This window comes from Musa acuminata, chromosome BXJ2-9 (assembly GCF_036884655.1).
Source record: "Musa acuminata AAA Group cultivar baxijiao chromosome BXJ2-9, Cavendish_Baxijiao_AAA, whole genome shotgun sequence".
Taxonomy (NCBI): domain Eukaryota; kingdom Viridiplantae; phylum Streptophyta; class Magnoliopsida; order Zingiberales; family Musaceae; genus Musa; species Musa acuminata.
The window spans coordinates 28,646,346-28,667,054 of record NC_088346.1 but is presented as its reverse complement, the minus strand read 5'-3'; positions in this window follow the sequence as shown (position 1 = coordinate 28,667,054).

Sequence of the window (20,709 nt, the reverse complement as noted above, 5' to 3'; positions counted from 1 at the left end):
CCTTCTCTCGCAGATAATAACTGCTGCATACGCAGTCGCTGCCGCTGCGGCCGCAATCCCATCCGCAGCCCCTTTTTCCCCCTTTCCTTTCTTTTCTTTCCCAGCTGCAACTGCCGCAGTCGCAGTCGCAATCGCAACCATGGCCGCAGCCACCACAACCGCAGCCTCTTCTTCCTCCGCTACTCTATTTCCTCTCCTTCTTCTCTTCCAACTACAGCTGCCACTACCACAGCTGCCACCCCTTCTCCTCTTCCTCTCTTCTTCCTCTCCTCCCCTTTCTCTTCTTCTTCCTTTCCTTCTCTTCTTTCCCAGCTGCACTGTTGCAGTCGTAGCCTCAGCCACGGCCGCAGCCTCTTCTTCCTCCCCTGCTCATCTTCCTCTCCTTCCCGTCTTCCTTCCTCTTTTTCTTTCCCTGCCACAGCTGCAGCTGCCACAGCCGCAGCCGCAGCTGCTTCTTTTCCTTCTCCTCTTCCTTCTCCTTCCTTTCATCTTCTTCTCTTCTTCCTCACCTTCTTTTTGTTAGGATCGAGAGCACTAAGAGGGGGGGGGGGTGAATTAGTGCAGCGGAAATCTTTCAGCGATTAAAAAAGAAAGCTGCATTCGTTCGATAAAAACTATTTTGATGCAAAAGCCGATTCTAAGATTACTTATGATTAAGTGCAGTTTACGTTTAAACACAGTTAGCATCTAAATGCAGTTTGCGTCTAAATGCAGATTGTGTCTAAACTCAGATTGCGTCTAAGCGCAGTTTGCGTCTAAGCGCAGATTGCGTCGAAGCGCAGTTTGCGTCTAAACACAGTTTGCGTCTAAGCGCAGTTTAAGCAGAAGTATAAAGACAATGTGCTGCTATTGTACAGCTCAAAAAGTAATCTGCAAAAAGCAGATTTACGTCTAAACGCAAATTTACGTCTAAACGCAGATTTACGTCTAAACGCAGATTTACGTCTAAACGCAGATTTACGTCTAAACGCAGATTTACGTCTTAAATGTTGAAACTCGTTCGTAAAATTGCAGAAGACAATTTGCAGTTATAAATAGAATCAAAATGTAAATGTAAACTGCATGGAAACTCGTTCGTAAAAGCGCAGAAGATAGTTCGCAGTTATAAACAGATTCAAGACGTAAATGTAAGCTACAATGTAAAGATCGTACGAAAACACCTATTGACGTCTGAATCCAGATTCGGAAAGATCAGCACTTAGAACTTGTTCGTAAAGGCACAGAGAGCAGTAGTTATGTAGGAGGTTTGCAGTAATGATAAGGTACTCGAAATAAAAGCAAACCAGAGATTAAGCGTGGTTCGGTCAGTCTTGACCTACTCCACTTTTGGCTTCCTCCTCCGACGAGGTCACCGACGTCAACTAGCTGCCTTCCTTCAATGGGCGAAGGCCAACTGCCCTTTTACAGTTTCTCTCCTTTTGACGGGCTCAGGAGACAACCCTTACAGATCCTTTCTCTCCTCTCTTTACAACTCAAGACTTGAAGAACAGAAAAGAGGAGAACTTTTGGACTTTACACAAATTTGAGCTCTTAGAATCACTGAAAAGATCAAGAATTCGGTGTGGATCTGTATCCCTTCAGTGCTGAATGGGTGGGGTATTTATAGGCCCCAACCCAATTCAAATTTGGAGCTCAAAACGATCAAATCCCGGAATTTCGGGATCAGGCGATTGCACCTCTTGACTTGAGAGGTTGCACCGCCTGGCAGAGCTCGAAGACCGAGCTCAAGCGGTGCCACCTCTCTGTCAGGGAGGTTGCACCGCCCAGTCTTGCTCGAAGACTGAGCCCAGGTGGTGCCACCTCTCTGTCAGGGAGGTTGCACCGCCCAGTCTTGCTCGAAGACTGAGCCTAGGCGGTGCCACCTCCTGGCTGGGGAGGTTGCACCGCCCAGTCTCGCTGGGAGGCTTAGCCCAGGCGGTGCCACCTCTTGGCCTAGGCGGTTGCACATCCTGGTGCAATCAGGGTCCGAATGGTTAGCTCCATTCGGCCCACTTTCTATCTTTTCAGGGGCCCAATTGCCCCAAGATTAAGCTAATGGGATCACCTCCCATTTTCCAACTTAATCAACATGCTAACTACGATTAAATCTAAGACAATTTCTGCAGCTTTGCTCCGATGCGTCAATCGCTTCTTCTGGCGAGTTTCCGGTGAACTTACGTCGATCATCCGATGTACCCTCGGTGATTCTTCTGCGGACTTCCGGCAAACTCCTGGACTTTGCGACGATCCACTTGGCGAGTTCCGACGAGCTTCGCTTGGCAAGCTTCTGGACTTCTCGGATCTGTTCTCGCAGAACCTCCGACGATCGTCCGAACTTCCGTTGAACTCTCGAACTCCCAACATGATCATGAACTTGACTCCGACGCAACTCCTACTGCTTGTCTAACTTTCATCGTAGTTAATCCTGCACACTTATCTCAACACATAGATTAGACAACAAATGACAATTGTCTTCATCATCAAAATCCGAGATTCAGCACTTTTCTTCCTCTCCTTCTCTTCCAACTGCAGCTACCACCGCCGCAGCCGCAGCTCCTCCTTCCCCTTCTCTTCTTCTCCTCTTCTTCTTCCCTCCTCCTCCCCGGCGTCACACACACCCTCTCCTCTGTTTCCTCTGCAGGAAACAGAGGTATCACAACCTCTTCTCCTGCTTCCTCTTCTTCTTCTCTTCCTCTTCTCCTTCCTCTCCTCTTCGAACGCCCCACACCTCTCCTCTGCATCCACCTGCGGGAAACAGATGTGCTGCAGCCCTAGCTGCTGCCACCTCTCGCTCCTCTCCCTCTTCCCTCTCTTTTCCCTCTTCTTCTCCTTCTCTTCTTCTCCTCTTCCCTTTTCCTCCCCAACGCCACACACCTCCTCGCCGCAGCCTTGCTGCAGCTATCCTCCTCTCTTCTTCTTCTTCTTCTTCTTCTTCTTCTTCTTCTTCTCTTCTCCTCCCCAACACCCCACTCAAACTCTCCTCTGTTTCCACCTGCGGGAAACAGAGGTGCAGCAGCCCTAGCTACTGCTGCTGCCTCTCCCTCTCCTCTCCATCTTCCCTCTCTTCTTCTTCTTCTTCTTTTCTTCTCTTCTCCCTCTTCCTCCTCTCTTCTTTTCCCTCTTCTTCTTCTTTCTTCTCTCCTCACGCCCCACCGCTCCTCTCTGTTTCTCGAAGAAACAGAGAGTGCGTGGGAGGCGGTGGGATAAAACCGAAATTTTTGGTTTTCTTTATTTTCTTTTCATTTTGCAACTTAGCAGTTTAGTCCTTGAAATTTTTATATTTACATATAGGTCCTCAAATTTACATTTAGTTTGTTATTAATAATTTTCAAAAGTGAGGGATATTACAGCCCAAGGCAGGAGGTTGCACCGCCAGGGCTCAGTCTCCGAGTGAGACTAGGAGGTGCAACCGCTCCAGCCAGGTGGTGGCACCGCTTGGCGCTCAGTCTCCGAGCGAGACTGGGCGGTGCAAACTCCCCTGACAGGAGGTGGCACCGCCTGAGCTCGGTCTTCAAGCTCTACCGGGCGGTGCAACCACCTCAGTCAGGAGGTGCAACCGCCTGAGCTCGGTCTTCGAGCTCTGTCAGGAGGTGCAACCACCCCTGACAGGAGGTAGCACCGCCTAGAGGCTCAATCTTCGAGCTCTGCCAGGTGGTGCAACCGCTCTAGTCAGGAGGTGCAACTGCTTGATCCCGGAATTCCGGGAATTGACAGTTTTGAGCTCCAAATTTGAACTGGGTTGGAGCCTATAAATACCCCACCCATTCAGCACTGAAAGGAAATCAACTTATACTGAAATCTTAATCTTTTTCTATGATTCTTAGAGCTCAAATTTTTTGTAAAGGCCAAAAGTTCTTCTCCCTCTGTTCTTCCAAGTTCTGAGTTGTAAAGAGAGGAGAGAAAATTCTATAAGGGTTGTCTCCTAAGCCCGTCAAAAGGAGTGAACCTATTAAAGGGTGGTTAGCCTTCGCCTTTTGAAGGAAGGCCTCTAGTTGACGTCTGTGACCTCGTCGGTGGAGGAAGCCAAAAGTGGAGTAGGTCAAGATTGACCGAACCACACTAAATCTCGGTTTGCATTTACTTTGAGCATCTTATCTTTACTGCAAACCTCCTCAATAGCTTACTGCCTTCTATGTTTTTACGAACATGTTTCAAAGTTCGGTGCTTTCTGAATCGAGGTTTAAGACCCAAATCAGTTTTATCGTACGAACGTCGTATTTCAATTTGCGCTTACGTTCTGATTTCCATTATAACTGCAAACTGACTTTATCTCTTTGCTTTAACTGCGTCTTGCCTTATCTCAAGTTAAAGTGGTTTACGAATCAGCTTTTATACCGGAATCGCTTTTATCGTACGAACGTCGTATTTCAGTTTGCGCTTATATTCTGATTTCCATCATAACTGCAAACTGCGTTCATATCTTTGCTGCATCTCTCCTAGTCAAAAGTTGAAGTGATTTACGAATCGGCTTTCTTACCAAAATCACTTATATCGAACGAAAGCATTTTTCGATTTTAATCGTAGAAGGTTTTCCACTGCACTAATTCACCCCCCACCCCCCCCCCCCCCCCCCCCCCCCCTCTCTTAGTGCTCTTGATCCTAACACTCTCTGCCTACCTCAACATATTGAGGAGCTATGGGTGAGTCACCTCAAGCTTGTTCATATTAAAATTCATTATGAATAGTGAAAAGGAATCTGGTAGGGACTGAAGCACAATGTCCACACACAAGTTATCCTTTAGGACCATTCCTAGACTTGTGAGTTTCTTTATCCACTCAATCATCTTTAGGACATGGTTCTGAACCGGTGTCCCCTCAATCATCCTAGCACGGAAGAGGCTCTTGGATATCTCATATCGTTGAGTCCTTCCTTGTTCCTCAAACAATTTGCGGACATATAGGAGAATAGATCTGGCATCCATCTTTTCATGTTGTCTCTGTAACTCAGGAGTCATAGAGCCCAACATATAGCACTGAGCAAGAGTGGAGTCATCAATGTACTTCACGTAGCGAGCGATTTCATCCTCGTTTGCCCCTTCTTCGGGCGTAGGCATCACTGTATCAAGGACATACATGATTTTCTCCACTGTGAGAACAATTCTCAAGTTACGGAGCCAATCCGTATAATTTGGACCAGTGAGGCGGTTGACATCAAGTATGCCACGTAAGGAATTTGAAAGCGACATTTTCTGAAAATAAAGATGCAGCAGAAATGAATAACATACAGATTTTGCAAGAAATAAACTATCAAGATATGGACTTCTTATTGGGAAATCATTGGGGCGACATCATATGCGCAGCGGAAGAACAAGAAAACAAAATCCCCGATTCCCAAAAAGATATTCGTCGTCGTACGAAGATTGGTGCGCAAAATCCGCGAAACTCAAAACTGCGTATAGAGTAGATTGTGTTACCTAGGGAGATCGTATATCCCTATTTCCTTGCAGATCCTTACGAGAGGGTGAAGGAGGTCAAGCGTCCTCCTCTCTAGCGGTGATCCACACAGCAGGGTTGCGACGATGCTCCTCAAATCTCCAAGCCTACTCTGAGGTGGAGAGGGAGAGGAGAATAGGAAAGGCAAGAAAAGACTCTAGCCTATGAGGCTGTGAATCCCTCCTATTTATAGAGATCCCGTGTCAAACCCTAATGGGTCCTTCCCTAGTTGGTATTGGATATGCATCCAATAAGACAAGGGCTCCATCGGATATCTCATATCCGAACCTCTACTCATCGCAATGCCTACCATATGTGTGTGACCCTCTAGGCCCAATATCGAGCTGGCCGTGAGTCATACCTGTCAGAACTCCTTCTAACTCAGTGAATTATTATCTCTGCAATAATTCACTCGACTTATCGACTACGGACGTACTAGGCCACTACGCCGTAGTCCCCAGACGATACAGGGGAATCTAATCCATTGGACCTATCTGTCCTCAGTTATCATGTACCTATATTCCCTCATCCATCTAATATCTCAGAGACCGTATATCGAGCATGGTGTTGTCAGACCCATACGGTTTCTACTCGAGTCTCGCTCTAATCGGATTCTCCCAGAGAACTCTTTCTCTCTCAACCCGAATGACCCTGGCCAGGGATTTGTCTGAGCAAGAACACATGGGATATTCCACTCATGACGCCGAGAGTGGATGATCCTCTGTCGACACTCAATAGCCCTCGTAAGGTCGACTACCACTCCCAATGACCAGCTGTACTAGATCTAGGGACAGCCAAACCTATAAGTCTGGTATCAAAGAGTGGAGCACTTGTTAGGATCGAGAGCACTAAGAGGGGGGGGGGGTGAATTAGTGCAGCGGAAATCTTACAATAATTTAAAAACCAAAAGCTGCGTTCGTTCAAAAACTATTATGATGCAAAACTAAAATTCTCAGTTTGTATCTAAGTGCAGTTTGCGTCTAAGCGCAGATTGCGTTTAAGCGCAGTTTTACGTCTAAGCGCAGTTTTACGTCTAAGCTCAGATTTACGTCTAAATGCAGATTTACGTCTAAACGCAGATTTACGTCTAAACGCAGATTTACGTCTAAACGCAGTTTTACGTCTAAACGCAGATTTACGTCTAAACGTAGTTTTACGTCTAAACGCAGTTTTACGTCTAAACGCAGATTTACGTCTAAACGCAGTTTTACGTCTAGACGCAGATTTACGTCTAAACTTTGAAACTCGTTTGTATACTCGCAGAAGGCAGTATGCAGTTGAAATCAAGACGTAAACGTGAACTGAAATCTGATGATTGAGCGAGGAAAGCCAATTTACGTCTGAATGCAGTTTTACGTCTAAATGTTGAAACTCGTTCGTAAAATCGTAGAGGACAGATTGCAGTTATTAATAGGATTAAAATGTAAGCGTAAACTGCAAAGAAACTCGTTCGTAAAAGCACGGAAAACAGTTCTGCAGAATCAAACGTAAACGTAAACTGTAATGTATGAAAATACGAATTTACGTCTGAATGCAGATTTGGAAGAACAGCACTTAGAACTTGTTCGTGAAAGCGCAGAGAGCAGTAGTGATGAGGGAGGTTTGCAGTAATGATAAAGTGCTCGAAAATAAACGCAAACCAGAGATTTAGAGTGGTTCGGTCAGCCTTGACCTACTCCACTTTTGGCTTCCTCCACCGATGAGGTTGCCGACGTCAACTAGGTGCCTTCCTTCAATGGGCGAAGGCCAAACTTCCCTCTTACAGTTTCTCTCCTTTTGACAGGCTTAGGAGACAACCTTTACAGACCTTTCTCTCCTCACTTTACAATTGAAAACTTGAAGAACAGAAGGAGGAGACTTAAAGGCTTTACAACACTTTTGAGCTCTTAGAATCACAGAAAAGATCAAGATTTCGGTGTAGGTCTGTATCTATTCAGTGCTGAATGGGTGGGGTATTTATAGGCCCTAACCCAATTCAAAATTCGAGCTCAAAACGATCAAATCGATCAAATCCCAGAATTTTGGGATCAGGCGGTTGCACCTCTTGACTGGAGAGGTGGCACCGCCTGGCAGAGCTCGAAGACTGAGCTCAGGCGATTGCTTCTCTCTGCCAGAGCTCGAAGACTGAGCTCGATGGTTGCATCACCTGGCAGAGCTCGAAGACTGAGCTTGGTGATTGCATCACCTGGCAGAGCTCGAAACTGAGCTCGGTGGTTGCATCACCTGGCAGAGCTCCAAGCTGAGCTCAGGCTGATCCACCTCTCTGCCAGAGCTCGAAGACTAAGCTCGGTGATTGCATCACCTGGCAGAGCTCGAGACTGAGCTCAGGCTGATGCACCTCTCTGCCAGAGCTCGAAGACTGAGCTCGGTGGTTGCATCGCCTGGCAGAGCTCGAAACTTGAGCTCTGGCGGTGCTACCTCTTGGCAGAGGAGGTTGCACCGCCCAGTCTAGCTCGAAGACTGAGCTCTGGGCGGTTGCACCTCTCGGCTGGGGCGGTTGCACCTCCCAGCCTCGCAGCCCTGGCGGTTGCACCTCCTGGCTGGGGCGGTTGCACCTCCCAACCCCACAGCCCAGGCGGTTGCACCTCCTGGCTGGGGCGGTTGCACCTCCTGGTGCAATCAGGGTCCGAATGGTTCACTCCATTCGGCCCACTTTGAATCTTTTCAGGGGCCCAATTGCCCCAAGATTAAGCTAATGGGATCACCTCCCATTTTCATGCTTAATCATCATGCTAACTACGATTAACTCTAAGACAACTTCTGCAGCTTTGCTCCGATGCGTCAATCGCTTCTTCCGGCGAGTTTCCTGCCAACTTCCGTCGATCAACCGATAACCCTCGGTGATCCTTCTGCGGACATCCGGCATACTCCTGGACTTTGCGACGATCCACTTGGCGAGTTCCGACGAGCTTCGCTTGGCAAGCTTCTGGACTTCTCGGATCTGTTCTCGCTGAACCTCCGACGACCGTCCGAACTTCCTGTCGAACTCTCGAACTCCCAACGTGATCATGATCTTGACTCCGGCGCAACACCTGCTGCTTGTCTTACTCTTATCGTAGTTAATCCTGCACACTTATCTCAACACATAGATTAGATAACAAATGACAATTGACTTCATCATCAAAATCCGAGATTCAACAATCTCCCCCTTTTTGATGATGACAATCAATTGATAAAGGAGTTGTCCTTAACTCCCACTATCTATATGCCATAGTTGAGATAAGTCAACCTTGAATTCAAGACCTAAGAATTCAAGTGACGTATTGATAAGTTAGATCAGTTAAACTTATCAATACTCCCATCATGATGCTCATCATGATGTATCTCTTCAAGAATTATGTCAAGGCATGACATACATCATCAAGTTTGTATGATAGTGTTTGTAACCATTCATCATGTAATCATATAAAGCTACGAAGGACTTTTTACATGATGCACACATTTGAGATTTTCTAGCAAGTTTGCATTTTCTTCACAATATAGAATATCAAATCAAGATTTGATGCAAACTATAGCACATGTTCACATATCTCTTGGTGATGCAAGGATGGCATAACATTGTTTATAGCATCACTTAAGTATTTGCAACTATGACATAGATATGATTCTGGCAGTTCAGCTATGACATAGTGTTTATCAATTCATATGTTTCTCCCCCTTTGTCATCAACAAAAAGCATGATAGCATTATCAAGCATATAAAGGAAGTCATGACACATATATCTCTTTATTGTTTTTGCTTGACGGAGGAAAGTCATTTTCCAAAGAGTTTTCATAAGAGTGTACGGGAACATCCCATTTTTAGCATACAACCCGAAAAATGAACTTCTTACATGCATTTGGTTAAAAATATTTGTCACATAATTTGCAACATGTTATTTGATCAAGCGTTGTCAAGGCATGTAATAGTAATAACATTCGAAAAATAATTTTAACTAGTTTAAGTATTCGGACACATCAACATTCCTAATTCTCTTCTTATGTAATCAAATTGTTCTTCACATAGGGGTTTTGTGAAGATATCAGCCAGTTGATGTTTGGTATCAATAAACACTATGGTTACATCATGATTAGAGACATGATCTCGTATAAAGTGATGTCTAATATCAATGTGTTTGATTCTTGAGTGTTAAGCTTTTGATGTAGTAACACAATTATTTCAAGTGCAGCATTTTATCATATTGCATAGCAAGATATTTATTTCAGCAAGTGTAGCATTGTATCATATTGCATAGCAAGATTTTTATTTCAGCAAGTGTAGCATTGCATCATATTGCATAGCAAGATTTTTATTTCAGCAAGTATAGCATTGCATCACATGGTAAGATATCAGCTCGTACGATGCAAATTTTTGTTTGATATCTTGATACATAGCAATCATATTAGTAATAGCAACCATATCAATGTCATACTGTTGACTCATCAACTTACATTGGTATGTTGCTTCATATTTTCAAGGCATAGGCTTTTAAACCTTTTTAGTTTCAGTGCAAAAACCGAGATAAACAACAAGAGATGTTTGCAAATATGCTTACACAGACAAAGATAACCATATCAGGGTAACATATGTACAGCATATCAGGTAACCATAAAGACAAAGTCCTTCATGAATAACATAAGGAGTTTACAACATGTCATATCAAAAACATCAGATGTTTATACAAGCTTATTCATGAGGTGGAAGATTCAAGTGCCTAAGTAAAGAGTCAAATTGTCGATGGATTTGCTGCAGCTCGGTTAGGATTTGATCTTGTCGAAGTTCAAGCCGTTCTTGTCGTTGTTCAAATCGGTCCATCCGAATCCCGATATCTTCGATGGATGATGTGTGAGTTTGCTCAACCGGATGTGTTTCCTCAAAGGGACAGATCAGAGGAGAGTGGGTACTCCTAAAGACTAGGGTTTCCGGCTCTGGTTCAGGTTCAGGTTCAGGCTGAGGGGGATCCGTTCTTCTAGGCATTCTAACCCAGTTACCGTTTCTATAGTGACATCTTAGTCGGTGAAGTAGATTTTTGTTTATTATGCTGAATCTATCTGATTTCATTACTTCTTCTTCTAGTGGTATTTGAATGTCGTAAGCTTTCATTATTCTAGTAATAATTCCACCATATGGGAGCATCATATCTTTCGTAGATAATTCCAACATGTTTTGTTGGATCAGATAGCCAAGACAAATGTCACGTTCTTTCATGATTAGGTACATAATTCCTAATTCCAATTGACTCACTTCATCATGATGGTATTGCTTAGGAAGAATTATACTAGTCATGATATGATGAAGTATCTTAGTGTTAAAGGGCATTAGATGTTCACAACTTTTAGGAATAGATTCTATGTTAGGATTGGCAAGGATTGTTCCTAAGGCTTCAACGTAGGATGTTTCAATAGTTTTTTCATCCCATGATCCTTTAAAGTAAAGTCCTATGCTTTTCATGGGAATACCTATCATATCACAAATGAATCTATCAGTGATTGAGATGTGTTGTCCTAAGAGATAGGTTGATATCCTTTCTTCATCATCTATTTGCATGTTGTTGTAAAACAATCTAACTAGTCTAGGATAAATGGGTTCGTTGATCTGCAAAATGGGAAGTAGATTTAGGTTTGCAAACCAATGGATAGTCTCTACATCTCTTAGTTCATTCAGATCTACGTATTTTCCCTTATTGATGCTTCTTAGTTCGAAGGAGAGAAATTTTTCAGCATGGTTTTTGGAATCAAAAAGAGTGAGATCAAACTCTTCTACTACTCTCCTCTTTCCCTTGTCCCTTGAGGATCTTCTAGATCCCATTACTACTGCTGTTTAGAGGGATGATGATGAGCTAAAGTAAATGAAGAACAAAACAGAATTTAAGAGCTTCTTAGAGAGTACCTTTGTGAAATCTTCAAGAGAAGGAAGGATTCTTGATGTTTTGCTCCGAAATGGGAGGTATTTGGAAGGCTTAGAGGAGTGAAATGGGAATGGAGGAGACTTGGAAGAGTAGAGGAGGAAATGGGGGTGAGTTGGGGTCGGTTCCTTAGCCGGCCCTAGTGTGGTTTTAAAGGGCAGAGCTTGCTGGCGGTTGCACCTCTGGCTGGAGCGGTGCAACCTCTGGCAACCCGTGATGGCTGGAGGTGCCACCGCCAGCTGGAGAGGTGCCACCGCCTGCAGCAGGTGAGCACCTAAGATGATTTGATTAGGGAGTCTTTGCCTTGAGGAGAGTTTCAGAGCAATTAATGTTTGTTACATGATTTCGTATGAGTTTTTATTTAAGGAAGAAGCTCTTTGTACGATCAAGATAGATCTTTTAACGTGCATACGTATGTTTGTTTGGTATCCCTTTTAAGATCATGACATATTTAGTTTCTACAAGAATTAATTCATAGATGAACGGGTTTTTGAAGATCAGGGGGGTATTAGGATATCATATGTTTCTAATAAGGTTATATCGTTTTTGTGATTTCACAACTTCCACTTGTTACTTAAGCGTTGTGAGTTCCTTTTTTATTCTTGGTTTATGACCATTGAGAGTCAAGGAGCAGAAAATTATTTCTTGCTCCGGCCTAGACTTTTAATGTTTTTATAGGAAGGGATGATCTTTAGGAACCCATTTGCTTTTGGGTGCCTCATAAATAGATCTACATTTTCTATCATGTTGCATAGAGTTTATCATGGTTCCTTTAGGAACCCAAATTAATTTGTTTGGACTTATTTTCTTGAATGGACAACAATGTGTCTTGTGTCCAGATTTGCAACAAAAGTTGCACTTGGTTTGGTTTTGAACATGTAAGATGGGGCCTTTTACAAAGGTAGTTGGATTTCGGTGAGGACTCCTCACAAATCCAATCCCACTTCTTTTGGGAGCATGACCCTTATTTGTAAGGATCATGTTTAATGACTTGCTACCAACCTCGAATTTCTTCAAGGTGTCCTTAAGTAGCAAGTTTTCTTTTTGTATAGTTTCTAAATCATGACATTTGATACATGAATTTAAACTATCATGATGTTCGACTTTTAACTTATCAAACTCACAAGTAAGATTATCATGTACCCTTTTTAGCAACTTGTATTTTCTATTTATAACTTTGCATTCATCAAATAAATCATGGAAGGCATTTAATAATTCATCGAAAGATAAATCAGCATCTAATAAATCCGTTACCTCCTCTTCGATGGCCATAAAGGCGTAATGAGCAACTTGCTCGGTGTTGGACTCCTCTTCCTCAGATGCGCTCGAATCATCCCATGTTGCTTGGAGCGCCTTCTTCTTTGTTGTTCTTTTCTTGACTTGGGGACAATCACTCTTGTAGTGTCCCGGCTTTTTACATTCGTAGCAGATTACTTGGTCCTTCTTGGGTTCAAGTTTATTTTTCACATCGTTTTTAAACTTGTTTCTTTTGAAGAATTTCTTAAACCTTCTTGTCAAAAGTGCCAAGTCATCGTCACAATCCTCATCACTTGAGTTTTCTCTCAAGTGGCATTCAGAAGTTTTAAGTGCCATATCCTTCCTGTTCTTTGGAAGGATGTCTTCTTGCTCTTCATGAGCTTTGCAGGTCATTTCGTAGGTCATTAATGACCCGATTAGTTCTTCAAGAGGGAAATTTCGCAGATCTTTTGCCTCTTGAATAGCAGTGACTTTAGGATCCCAACTTTTAGGAAGGGATCTTAGTATCTTATTAACAAGCTCAAAATCCGAAAAGCTCTTTCCGAGTCCTTTTAGACCGTTGACGACGTCCGTGAAACGGGTAAACATGTCGCCAATGGTTTCACTCGGTTTCATTCGGAAAAGTTCAAAAGAATGCAGCAACAGATTGATTTTTGACTCTTTCACTCTACTTGTGCCCTCGTGGGTCACTTCAAGTGTGTGCCAAATATCAAAAGCAGTTTCGCAAGTTGAAACACGATTAAACTCGTTTTTATCAAGTGCGCAAAATAAGGCATTCATAGCCTTTGCATTAAGAGCGAAAGCCTTCTTTTCCAACTCATTCCAATCGATCATTGGAAGAGAAGACTTTGAAAAACCGTTTTCAACAAGGTTCCACAGTTCAAAATCCATAGAAATCAGAAAGATCCTCATTCGGGTCTTCCAGTAAGTGTAGTCCGTTCCACTGAACATGGGTGGACGTGTAATCGAATGCCCCTCTTGGTTTCCGGCGTATGCCATCTCTCTTGGGTTTTAATACTTTAGAGAGTTAACCTTGCTCTGATACCAATTATTAGGATCGAGAGCACTAAGAGGGGGGGGGGTGAATTAGTGCAGCGGAAATCTTACAATAATTTAAAAACCAAAAGCTGCGTTCGTTCAAAAACTATTATGATGCAAAACTAAAATTCTCAGTTTGTATCTAAGTGCAGTTTGCGTCTAAGCGCAGATTGCGTTTAAGCGCAGTTTTGCGTCTAAGCGCAGTTTTGCGTCTAAGCTCAGATTTATGTCTAAATGCAGATTTACGTCTAAACGCAGATTTACGTCTAAACACAGATTTACATCTAAACGCAGTTTTACGTCTAAACGCAGATTTACGTCTAAACGCAGTTTTACGTCTAAACGCAGTTTTACGTCTAAACGCAGATTTACGTCTAAACGCAGTTTTACGTCTAGACGCAGATTTACGTCTAAACTTTGAAACTCGTTTGTATACTCGCAGAAGGCAGTATGCAGTTGAAATCAAGACGTAAACGTGAACTGAAATCTGATGATTGAGCGAGGAAAGCCAATTTACGTCTGAATGAAGTTTTACGTCTAAATGTTGAAACTCGTTCGTAAAATCGTAGAGGACAGATTGCAGTTATTAATAGGATTAAAATGTAAGCGTAAACTGCAAAGAAACTCGTTCGTAAAAGCATGGAAAACAGTTCTGCAGAATCAAACGTAAACGTAAACTGTAATGTATGAAAATACGAATTTACGTCTGAATGCAGATTTGGAAGAACAGTACTTAGAACTTGTTCGTGAAAGCGCAGAGAGCAGTAGTGATGAGGGAGGTTTGCAGTAATGATAAAGTGCTCGAAAATAAACGCAAACCAGAGATTTAGAGTGGTTCGGTCAGCCTTGACCTACTCCACTTTTGGCTTCCTCCACCGATGAGGTTGCCGACGTCAACTAGGTGCCTTCCTTCAATGGGCGAAGGCCAAACTTCCCTCTTACAGTTTCTCTCCTTTTGACAGGCTTAGGAGACAACCTTTACAGACCTTTCTCTCCTCACTTTACAATTGAAAACTTGAAGAACAGAAGGAGGAGACTTAAAGGCTTTACAACACTTTTGAGCTCTTAGAATCACAGAAAAGATCAAGATTTCGGTGTAGGTCTGTATCTATTCAGTGCTGAATGGGTGGGGTATTTATAGGCCCTAACCCAATTCAAAATTCGAGCTCAAAACGATCAAATCGATCAAATCCCAGAATTCTGGGATCAGGCGGTTGCACCTCTTGACTGGAGAGGTGGCACCGCCTGGCAGAGCTCGAAGACTGAGCTCAGGCGATTGCTTCTCTCTGCCAGAGCTTGAAGACTGAGCTCGATGGTTGCATCACCTGGCAGAGCTCGAAGACTGAGCTTGGTGATTGCATCACCTGGCAGAGCTCGAAACTGAGCTCGGTGGTTGCATCACCTGGCAGAGCTCCAAGCTGAGCTCAGGCTGATCCACCTCTCTGCCAGAGCTCGAAGACTGAGCTCGGTGATTGCATCACCTGGCAGAGCTCGAGACTGAGCTCAGGCTGATGCACCTCTCTGCCAGAGCTCGAAGACTGAGCTCGGTGGTTGCATCGCCTGGCAGAGCTCGAAACTTGAGCTCTGGCGGTGCTACCTCTTGGCAGAGGAGGTTGCACCGCCCAGTCTAGCTCGAAGACTGAGCTCTGGGCGGTTGCACCTCTCGGCTGGGGCGATTGCACCTCCCAGCCTCGCAGCCCTGGCGGTTGCACCTCCTGGCTGGGGCGGTTGCACCTCCCAACCCCACAGCCCAGGCGGTTGCACCTCCTGGCTGGGGCGGTTGCACCTCCTGGTGCAATCAGGGTCCGAATGGTTCACTCCATTCGGCCCACTTTGAATCTTTTCAGGGGCCCAATTGCCCCAAGATTAAGCTAATGGGATCACCTCCCATTTTCATGCTTAATCATCATGCTAACTACGATTAACTCTAAGACAACTTCTGCAGCTTTGCTCCGATGAGTCAATCGCTTCTTCCGGCGAGTTTCCTGCCAACTTCCGTCGATCAACCGATAACCCTCGGTGATCCTTCTGCGGACATCCGGCATACTCCTGGACTTTGCGACGATCCACTTGGCGAGTTCCGACGAGCTTCGCTTGGCAAGCTTCTGGACTTCTCGGATCTGTTCTCGCTGAACCTCCGACGACCGTCCGAACTTCCTGTCGAACTCTCGAACTCCCAACGTGATCATGATCTTGACTCCGGCGCAACACCTGCTGCTTGTCTTACTCTTATCGTAGTTAATCCTGCACACTTATCTCAACACATAGATTAGATAACAAATGACAATTGACTTCATCATCAAAATCCGAGATTCAACAGCACTCATACAGGACATCCTTGGTGTCTCAAGTCTAAGGATCAGATACACCACTAGGACTACGGAATCGCTGTCTGAAAATAAGGCATCATCAACCATCCAACATTCCGTAAGCGGATCAATCAGTGAACTCATTCTCCAATGAGCACCTGTACTGTATCCCTAGTGTCCCTACACGAGCAGCTATGAGACCAGCTGCATCCATCATATGGACGGGTATACAGCACACCAGTCTATCCGGTTATCAAGATGTCCCTCTCGAGTAACCTATGACCGGGATTATTTAGAATATGTGTTTAAAGGTGAATCGATCTCATCACGATCCGATTCCCATTGCACAAATCCAAGGACATCACAATATATGCATGCATTTATGCAATAGTTATAAAGTGATATACGCCAAAATATAATAAGCAAAAAGATTCTGTATCAAGTCACACGTGCCATCACTCATGTGATTGACTTGTTGGGCACCTATGACTAGCACTTCTATCTTAATATGCTCCCACTATTTTACTAACGAGTCACGCGACACCCTCAGCACGTGAAACGGAAGTCTCCGACAGACTTTTAGTGGGGATCAGGATCCATTCAGCGTCTTAGTGTAACCTCGAGGGACTCGACCAATCACACTAAGCCTATAAGGTAGGCAACTCTTGCCAATCACAACTCCTTATGATTCCCGTCCTGTTCGGCCTCTGAATCACCATAGCCTCGAGGGACTCGACCAACCATGATGCTCAGTTAAATCAACACCTTCGTTACAAGATGAGTCTGATTTGATGATATACCCTCGAGGAACTCGACCAAGTATACCATGCCCTTAGGTCACCGGTGACATCTCTTTGTCGTAAGCAAGATAGTGAATAGCGATATAGGGGAGTCTCGAGGGACTCGACCAACTCAACCTACACCGAGAATCGGTTCCTACTTATAACGATGGAAGGCCACGAGGGTCAATCTAATTGCCTCACGTTTACCGACTTAATATTATCGAGAGATGTTTCTATGATTTGGTCTCCTAATATGACATGTCACACATATACATATTTAATATATATCTACATCGCATGCAAATATATATATACATATCTAGTATGTGTATAAGCAATCACACTAGATGATCATGGACCACAACCTAATATGATTAGGCCTAAGCCAGTAGGCCTAATCACTTACATCAAGATCTATGTGTGTAACGATGCATCTCCATGCCCTGTGATCGTCCATCTCGTCCTCGTCGGTTCCGTTGACATCTTGATACATCTTCATGCATCACGATCGTCCGTCTTGTGGGTCCCGCTATCGCATCCATGCTCCCGCTGCGCCTCCTCATGTGATTACAACTTAATCATAGGCACGCAAGCCCGACAATAAATAAGAAATATAATGGAGGCTCGCAGACCTCAATAATAATAATCACAAATACACACATCACACGGTCCATTATCATCCGTCCACACATCATACATCACATGTATAAATAATAATCATCATGTAGGACTACTAGATAATAATAAAAATAATAATAAACTAAACTTTTTAATTAATTAATATTTTCTGAAATCAGGGACATATAGAGAATTTTTGAATTCATAGGGGTATTTTTGTAATTTGGACAAAAGACGGAAAATGTAATTTCTCAAATTCTGAGGGGCAAAACTGTCTTTTGCCCAGAAAACCCTAATGCCCTACTCCCCTTTGCTGCCACCGCCGCCACCCTGCTGGCGACGGCCTGTGGGATGGGATGACGGCGCTGCCCTCGCCTGTAGGCGGCACGCCCGCTGGCGGCGCTGCCGTTGCGGGTGGGAGCCCCTGCGGGCGGTTCTGCCCCTGTAGGTTGGCGGTTCTTTAGTCTATCAAGCAAGCCTTCCGAGGTCTCTCTCTTTTGTAGTGTTGCTTCCTAAACCCTAAGCCCCTCCAAACTGGCGAATTTGCAGGACGAATGGAGGCTAATGAGAATCCAAATCCCAGATCACTTACGGATGCCAAATCGCGCGAGGTTCCTCGTCGGGTGCTCGGCGAATGGAGGACCGAGTTCATGAGGATCATCATGAAATTGATTACAAACTAATGAGCAAGTGTAAATATTATAAATTAGTTTATGAAAGAATTAAAATATTGAATCCTATATATAATGATGAAACTAATTATGAGTTTATTGGACTAATATACTTCTGAAATAAGTGATATAGGAAATACTTTGATCATAGACTTGTATCGCTAAAGGGCAAACTATTGAGTAGGAAACTCGAACGTTGTGCTGAAAAATTATTATGTAGAAAATTAGACGTCGAGCTAACGGATTGGTTGACATACCAAAAATCAAACTTCATACTAAAGCTTTGGGTATTGTGCTAAACAGATTGAATATTATGCCGAAAGATTAGATATCATGGAAAAGTCGATATGCCGATAAAATGGGTGATATACTAAAGGAAAGGAAAATATACCAGAGTTTTGGATGAAGTATCGAAAGATTATATAATATGCCAAAAAAGCATACAATGTGCCGAAAACTTCGTAAATATGCTTGATGTATAGTCCATTTGTCAAGGTCTTAATCAAGGGAGTTCATCGGAAGCTTACTGGAAGACTCACCGAAAAGTTCGCCGGAGGATCGTCGAGTGAAAAATCGACGTACCGGACCATGCTTGCCTTAATCATAGTTAGAACGATAATTAGAGTTGATTTGGGAGGTAATCCCATCAACTCTGTTAGGAGCTAACTGGGCTCGGAGTTGGGCTGATTTGGGCCGGTTTCAAGGCCCAACTAAGATGCTGAATTCCGGGTCAACGGTGGCACCGCTTGGAAAGCAGTACCCAAGTGGTCTGGACGGTAGTGTCGCCTAGACTAGGTAGTGGTACCGCCAGTAGTAAAAGCTGCCAGGGGTGGTACCGCTCCTATCAAGTGGTGGTACCATTAGAGCTCAGTCTCCGAGCCTTGTGAGGTGGTAGTACCAACCATACTAGGTGGTGGTACTACCCAGTGTCAATTGACAAGCGATGGTACCGCTAGTACCCCAGAAATCTGGGATTATACCCTTTTTGGCTCCATTTTTAAAAGTCATTGGGGCCTATAAATACTCCACCCTTTTCTACATGAAAGGGTACCAAAGTGTGATTATAATCTTGAGTTATTGGGGTGTAAAAGTGTTGTAAACAAGTGCTAGAATCCTCCTCCTCTCTTTCTAAGTTATGTGGTTCCTGTCTCTCAGAAAGGAAGCAGGAAACCCAAACATATATCGGCATTACAATTGAAGAAAGGAGTACGAAAATGTGAACTAACATTCGTGGCTGCTATGAAGCTAGAGCCACTTGACGAGAAGGCCATTCATGAACTTGTTGTGGTGGCGAACATCCTGAAGGAGTTCACGGATGTTATGCTACCCGAGTTACCAAAGACTCTACCGCTACGTAGAGGCGTGGATCACCACATTGAGCTGGAGCTAGGAGTGAAGCTACCAGCGAGACCATCCTACCACATGCCCCCTCCAGAGTTGGCAAAGCTTAGAAAGCAGTTAGGTGAACTGCTAAGCGATTGTCTCATCTGTAGTTCTAAAGTACCATTCGGAGCTCTAGTTCTCTTCCAGAAGAAACAAGATGGGAGCCTCCGACTATGCATTGATTACCAAGCCCTCAACAAAGTACGGTGAAGAACAAGTATCCCATCCCGCTCATCGTGGACTTGTTTGACCAATTGGGCAAAGCCAAATATTTCTCAAAACTCAACCTTCAGTTGGGGTATTATGTTAAAACCCTTGTAGATTCTAAACTTGAGGTTGATCTCTTTAGGGGATCAGCCTCCTTGGAACTCTATAGGGATTCCTCCCTCTAAGTTGCTGCTCAAAGGCTGCAGAAAAGATTCATCTATTGCTTATCAAAAGAGGAGGAATATATGGTTATTTATAGGGCATCTAACCCCTAACTCTTAATAGGACTCCTACTCAAGACTCTTACTTCTAACCAACTCCTAATAGGACTCATACTCAAGACTCCTATTCCTTTACAACTCCTAATTCTTCTCTAAGAAACAACCTCCTAACCCTAGCTGGCCTCTTCACCTCTTAATAAGGGTTGGCTTAGGTAGATTTTACATGAATGTCCCTCTCAATTAGGACTCTCCTAGCTAGAGTCCTAATAGACCTGCCCTCTTCAAATCAGCCTTGTCCTCGAGGTTGACGATTTATGAATTCTGAGAATTTGATTTTCAAGTTGTCATAGTTCTCCCAGGTGACATCTTCAGTTGGTAGGTTCGCCAACTATATTAGCACTTCAGTAGTGGGTCATCATCGTCGAGTCATGATCTGTCGATCAATAATGGCACTTAGTTGAGTCTAGAGTTCTCCTTGGGTAGTCATATTTGGTGAGTAGCTTTGGGCTATCTCCAAGAATCAATTTACAACTTTCATCCAGCCATCGGTTTGTGGGTGATATGTCATACTCCTTTTCAATTTAATACCCTGCATATGGAAAAACATTGTCCAAATTCTACTCGTGAAGATGCAAGTAGAATTTGTCACAAGCACAATGCATCCCTTATAGTGTAATTCTTTTGAGTCTCAATTGTAATGAGCCACGGAGCTTGGTACTTCCTCCAATTTTGTTATGATCTTACTAGTCTCTAGATCTTTCTGTCATTCCCTCTTAATATCCTTAAGTAAGTCACTAGTCGAAATTAAAATGGCCAAAAATTCAGCTTATTTAGATAGCCTTGAAAGCGCATTTGCAACAACATTCTCTTTCCTCATTTTGTAAGTTATTTCATAATCATATCTAAGAAGCTTTGTTATCCATTTTT